General features: G+C 44.3%; 1 long non-coding RNA gene across 1 annotated transcript; it reads right to left on the bottom strand.

Moving 5' to 3' along the window:
• Window positions 1-1,408: 1,408 nt before the first annotated feature.
• LOC148685846 (uncharacterized) lies at window positions 1,409-5,767 on the bottom strand. The gene is made up of 3 exons (XR_015949832.1): window positions 5,671-5,767; window positions 3,596-3,719; window positions 1,409-2,256 (listed from the first exon to the last, which is right to left on the bottom strand). It is a non-coding gene; the product is annotated as an uncharacterized LOC148685846 (long non-coding RNA).
• Between the last annotated feature and the right edge of the window lie 1,054 nt (window positions 5,768-6,821).

The following is a 6,821-nucleotide window of genomic DNA, read 5'->3' on the forward strand; positions in this document are numbered from 1 at the left end:
TGACCCAGAAACTCCAGCAGGTGCAGAATGCTGCGGCGAGGCTCCTTACGGGGTCCCGGCCGCGGGATCACATTCATCCAGTGCTTTACCAGCTGCAATGGCTCCTGGTGGACTACAGGATCAGGTTTAAGGTGCTGGTTTTGACCTTTATAAAGCCCTATGCGGCTTGAGACCCTCGTACCTACGGGACCGCCTCTCCTGGCATGCCCCACGGAGGACCTTAAGGTCCACAAACAACAATATTCTGGAGATCCTGAGCCATTAGGTGGCTAGATTGGCCTCTACTAGGGCCAGGGCCTTTTCAGTATTGGCCCCAACTTGGTGGAATGCTCTCTCACAGGAGACCAGGGCCCTGCGGGATTTGTCATCTTTCCGCAGGGCCTGCAAGACAGAGCTGTTCTGCCTGGCCTTTGGGTTGGGTTTGTCTGACCCCTGTGTTTTCCTCCCTCATGGTTTGGATTTATGGCCTACTTAAAATGAGGCTGCATTTTAAATTTTAGTATTGTATTTTAATCTGTATTTTAACTAATTGCTTTTTATGTTTTATTGTAATTTTATTGGTGTTAGCCACCCTGAGCCCGGTTTTGACTGGGGAGGGCGGGATATAAATAAAAATTTATTATTATTATTGAGGGAGCATTCATACAAGAGAACCACACTCTAGCACAAGTGTTGTCAATATACATGTTATAATAAATTTGGTCCAACATTTTGCAGAATTTTGCATCCAGGTTGTGAAACTAGGGCAAGTCCCTTTTTAGAGGAGATGTAGCAGTCCAGATTTGCTCAGGACCTCTTCGGCAATAAATATTTTAATGGATTCTCTCCTGCAATGAGTTTGAGCTGTCATTTTTGCAGCAAAATTTCATCCCAAGACTTTTCCCAAGAGAGGCTGAGCTGCAGAACATGTGATTTTCAGAACAGACCTCTGCTTCCATTAGTTTGAAAAAATGTGCAGCAAGATTAGGGACATTCCTCTTTCCCATCCTGTACACATAGCTGCTGTCACATGGGAACTGCTTTTCCATGATCTTATTACACATGGGAAAGGAGAAGAATAAATGGGCTTCATTATTCATTTGTGGATCCTCACTACTAGGATTGCAGCACAGAAAAGTGAATTTTAGGAAAGGGCCAGATGGCTTTTTGCCCTGTTTCTGAAGCCACAAATCCTGATAGTCCTTTACAATGCCAGTCAGATATACACAACAGGATCAATATAAACTCTGAGCTTTGATCCGAAAGAACAATGTCACCTCAAAAAAAGAGGGGGGGGGAGAGAGAGGCACTGTTTCCATTTGTATATGGAAATCTAATGGTTCAACAGTGTGGACGGCAAAAAGCCAAGCACGTCTATGTGGCAAATTCTTATTAAGTGTAACCTTTAAATCTGCTGAGACGGTAGGTTGCAGCAAAAGATTTATTATCGGGGGTGTATGTGTGTCTTTAAAATAAATAAATGTTGTGATAAGCTTACATTTCTCCTGCAACAAACTGATACAATCCAAGAGGGAGACAATGATCCATCTGAGAATTCTTTGCCTGATGAATTAGAGGCTTCCTCAAGCAGAACAGATCATAATAATCAAAATTATAAATCACCAAAGTGCATTCCTACCCTGACAGGGAAATGTACTGCACAAGAGGTCCTCTTAATTCAGCATAATGAGGTCCGCAGCACACTCTGTGCCTTGTGTAGCCACACACTCTGAGCCACTTGTTTTTTTATGACACTTTTCTCTATGCTAATCACCTAATTCGACATGCCACTGAATGAATTTACTGCCAATAAAAGCTGCCGAGCACCTTGGTAATGGTGGCAGGGAGCTCATTCTACATCCTCCCTGGTTTGACGTTGTCTGCTGATCTGTGCTAACCTCACACAATGTCACCTCGGACAGCGCCAAGTTGGCATTGCCCATAATAAGAAGGGATAAGGGTATTACTCTGTACATCATTTTGCTATTAAAAGAATCCAGATATTTTGTCTTAACTAAAGGCTTAGGGTTAAAATTATATGCTATATCCTGGGGGAGGGACATCTCTTTCACAAGGGCCACACTTGGGGGGGAAAAGGGATTGAAAACAGGATAAACTGCCATGCTATAGTCTACATACAATACAGGGAAGACAGGAATAGCACAGTAGTTCAATGCAGTTAAAAGGGGGTGGAGAACAGACTCCTATCTCTTTAGTGCTACAGTGATATCGCTGCTTTCATGGCTTCAAGCAGCTGTCACCTTTCAACAACAGAACCTGGGAAATGAAAGAAAAGTTGCAATAGAAGATCACTAACGGGGCTGTCTCAATTGTCTTGTAACCCAAGTTCTGAAAACAGTGCTTAGCTGTGTGGTGGTTCCAAGGTCACAATAAATCTTGAACTTGAAACAGATCAATATATTCTGCTCAGAGTGTAGAGATTTATATGAAAGCATTTTTAAAGGAAAGCAAAATTTGACGCGAGTGATTTGAAACTCAGGCCAACAAGCACCAATTTATGTTTTTAAAACATTTAGACTACTATAAAGTTCATACAAGTGTCTATTATAATGTCAGTTATGCCTTCAGGGATAAGATTTATACTAGGTGTGTTTCCTTGGGGGAAAGTTATGCATTCAGACAAATCAGGCTTTACCCAAGTTTCAGGGGATTGTCTGAAATGGAAATAGCTTCAGTATAGGACGGATACAATACAAAGCATGGGTTGAATCTTAACCCATATTGCTGCTCTTTCCATGTTCTACCATACCAGTGAGCCGTGGTCCAGCAGTTAATTTTGCATTTAAAAGTGAACCTCCCAGATTTGCACTTTCTTAAACTGAAACCTAGCCAACCTTTGTACAATTTGTACTTCTATGAATTTTGCAATGCAATACTCCAATCAAGTGCTGTGTGCAAAGGTATCTCAATTATGGTAAAGTGTGCATAAAATGCATATATTAGTAACACACACACACACACAGAGCTACTCTAATCTAGTATGAACAACATGAGAAATGTAAAGCAGCTGCTCTCTCTTCTGACAGACAAGTGCTTTGTTACTCCAACTACCTATGAGCAACTAGAAAACCTCAATAGTTTATATTCTTTGTAAGTGCAAAGGAAGAGACAGACAGCAGTGACTTTGGGGAAGGGCTATGGCTCAGAGCCAGAGCACATGGGATTGCCAGACTGGAAAAGACTCCCACCAGAAACCCTGGAGAAATGCTACCTACCAGTCAGTGTAGCTGACTGGGCTTCAGGAACTGATGCTCTGCTTCCATATAGTAGAGTTTCCTGTGCTATTTTTTTAAAATGTATTATCAAGTTGTATTCTTGAGTGCACAAGCAGCTGGCAGAGCGGCAATTCCAGTCAGAACCTTCCCTGGAGCCACCTACCTCAGCTTTGATATTGTTGGCATTCACTACACAAGCTACAGTCCAACATTTGTCTCTTAACCGTGTGCTCAAGAGAAGAGAGCAGTAGTATTTGCTTGTGACATTTCCTGGTAGTGTCTAAGGATAGAAGGCAGCTTCAGGACTTTAAAAATATATATTACACATTAGCTTTAGAATAAACTCCCCAGAGAGACACCATTCAGCAAACCAAACCTACCTGGGCCACTTTTCTTTCTTTCTTTCTTTCTTTCTTTCTTTCTTTCTTTCTTTCTTTCTTTCTTTCTTTCTTTCTTTCTTTCTGGCTTCTCCAAAAACCTCCTTCCTAGCGAAGTTACCAGGTGCTTTTCAGATCAACAAGATGATGATGATGATGTTGATGATGGTGATGATGATGCCCAGCCACTCTGGGCAGCTCCCAACAGAATATTAAAAACATGATAAAATATCAAACATTAAAAACTTCCCTAAACAGGGTTGCCTTCAGATGTCTTCTAAAAGTCAGATGTTTATTTCCTTGACATCTGATGGGGGAGTGTTCCACAGGGCGGGTGCCACTACCGCAAAGGCCCTCTGCCTGGTTCCCTGTAAACTCACTTCTTGGAGGCCCTTGGAGCTGGACCTCGGTGTCCGGGCTGAATAATGGAGGTGGAGACGTTTAGGACTTTAAAGGTCAGCACCAACACTTTGGATTGTGCTCGGAAACGTACTGGGAGCCAATGTAGGTCTTTCAGGTCCAGAGTTATATGGTCTCAGCTGCCACTCCCAGTCACCAGTCTAGCTGCCGCATTCTGGATTAATTGTAGTTTCCGGGTCATAAGGTAGAACTGATGGCAGATAGAAGACTATGGGGTTTTGTAGAATGAGTACTTATATTGGTATACAGATGAACTAAATTCATCTAGTTCATCAGTGGTGTGTGGTTCATTATTTTGTAGGGAACAGTTAGGGTCAGAGGTGCCAGTTTGCAAGGGCAACTGGGTGGGGGGGGATGACATCGCAACACCCTGACACCACATGCATAAACATCACACCTCCTCCCATAGCTGGTCAGAAGCTTCCTGGGCTTTGGGAAGGAGGCGCCAGGTATTCACACTGTAATAATCAAATTTACCAGAAACATTTAGGGGACAAGCCTAGTCCCCCTAGTCCACTGACCGCACACGACTATAGTTAATCATTTGTCATTCTCAGTCTTCAGCCCACTCTTGAAAGCTACTTCTGCCCCAATGCCTGTGTGACATTTCAGCCAGCCTGACTGACAACTTTCCTTCACAGATATTGGAGCAGAAGAACACCTTTATTTCCCGAGTCAATCAAATGTTCATGTTCAAAAGTATTCTGTGGCAGTGCCTCCATTCATCTGACTCAGGTGCACGCAGTACAATAACAGGCAGGAGGGAGAGGTGTGTGATCCCCCTAACCATTCCCCTGCTGCCATAGGACACTAATGCACTTGGCAAAAAGCAGGACGTTCCTTGTCAAAGACAAGTAGCAATTATTAGAACTCTCTCATTGGCAGGCGTTCTGGTTCATGATTTATAGATTATGCACACAGCTTCCTCCTCATCCATTGTGCACCTGTGTATCATTTGGCCTCCTGAAGGAGAAACTCATCTTCCAAATTGGAGGATAATGGCCATTGAAACCTATGCTCCATAACCCTGTTCGGCATTTTCACAGCAATCCAAAATAGGTTTTAAAAAAAATCTTACAGGTTCCAAGAGTATTCTTCTCTCTGATACTATACATCTGTAGCTATTAAATATATGTTGGTGTTGACTAAAAGTATCATAGCTCCCATTCTCTAACGTACAAATTGTTTATTTCTTAGCGACAGTGTCAGGGACCTGCCCCCCCCCCCAAGAGCACAGCAGAAGAGTCGGCCTCAGAAATTGAGCTAAGTGAGCAAAGGACCGACTCTGCAGTTGAGACCTGTCTGTCAGAATTTAGAGAGGACAGTCCAGCCCCTCTCCTTCCCAGGGAAGAAGCAGTTAGCTCCCAAGGAGAGGAAGAGTTGGAAGTCAGCCCGAGCATTGCCAAGCAACCAGCAGATAAACCAGAGGCTGAGGCTGTGTCTTCGGGGAGTGGGGAAGATACAGGCCAGTCGTTCAGTCCCCAAATTAGGAGACAGGAGAAGCTCAGAGAACAACGGAAGGGGAGGAGAAGAAAGGCAGGATTTTGGCATTCTTCCTGTTGGGGGAGGGTCGATGAGTCAGACTGAGCAACTACTGTTAACGAGAGCAGGCGGCAGGGCCAGGCTCTGGATGTGCTGCTTTTTGTAATTAAACTTACATAAAACTGACGGAGAGTCGTTGCTGCTTGTTTGCCAGAGATCCTTATAGACAGGTGAGGTCCTTGCAGACTGTAGGCAGGTAAATGTGGTCCCCATCTTCAGAAACGGAAAAAAGAAGAAAACCCAGGTAAGTACCAACTGGTGAGACACCATCCCCTGGCTGCCACTGGAAGATCTAGGACCTGTCTGCTCCACACTTGGCTTTTGGACAAAGACTTCCACCTAGAGCCCTCTAATATGGTACCCCGAGTACATACCTGCTCTGCAGTCAGTGTGGTGCACCCCTTCACCCAAGTTCTACATGACTAAGATGCCACCCAATGCCTTACCTGCTACAAGGAAGGCAAAACCTCCAAATGGGCCCAATATATTTCCAGGTAAATTCCTTCCCTGGTCTGAATATGGCAACCATTGGGAAGCAATAGCAAAGTCAAAGCAGAGTACGCAGGAAGCAAAACAAGGTTAAATTAATGCAAGCAGCATGAAGAGAGGAAGGGAAGGAGGGTTTGCTCTTTGGCCAACTGCGCTGCAAGTGGTGGGTGCAGTCGGCTTTTGTCCCCAGTTGGAGGACCAGAGTGAGAACTTCTGTGCCCAGGTCCACCAACCAGGCTCTGCCCCCCCCCCTGGCAGCCCATGAGTGCGCAATTCAAACTTTAAGCCTTGGCAGACTACATTAGGGATTTTACAATGGCCAGCTGGTGGACATGACTCCTTGCTACCAGGAAAATGGAGGGCAGCCTGCGAAGGGCCCCAGACACTGCCAACCTGGAGCAGGGAAAGCAGCCATTTTCTATCCCTAAGGGTTTGAAATTTTGGAGATGAAGATTTCTGGTGCATGGAATAAACCCAGCTCACCAATTTGCATTGTTCTTTTCAATGTTTGTGTGGGAAGTCTGCATATGCTCATTTCTTCATTGCTTTCCTTTTCCTCTTCATCCACACATTTTATAAAGAATATGCTCTACTAGCGCTGCACTGTTCCTGTCCTTTTACTCATTTATAAAACTGGGACATAATTAGCAGAAACAAGCTCTCTCTGTTCCTCAGGACAAACTGTCTGTGATCTCTCAAAGGCACTGCACTTTGACAGACATAGACCTGAGTGGTTTATTGGGAGAGAGCCATGCAGCCTTTTGGAACGGGAACCAAT

This window comes from Zootoca vivipara, chromosome 4 (assembly GCF_965207765.1).
Source record: "Zootoca vivipara chromosome 4, rZooViv2.hap1.1, whole genome shotgun sequence".
Taxonomy (NCBI): Eukaryota; Metazoa; Chordata; class Lepidosauria; order Squamata; family Lacertidae; genus Zootoca; species Zootoca vivipara.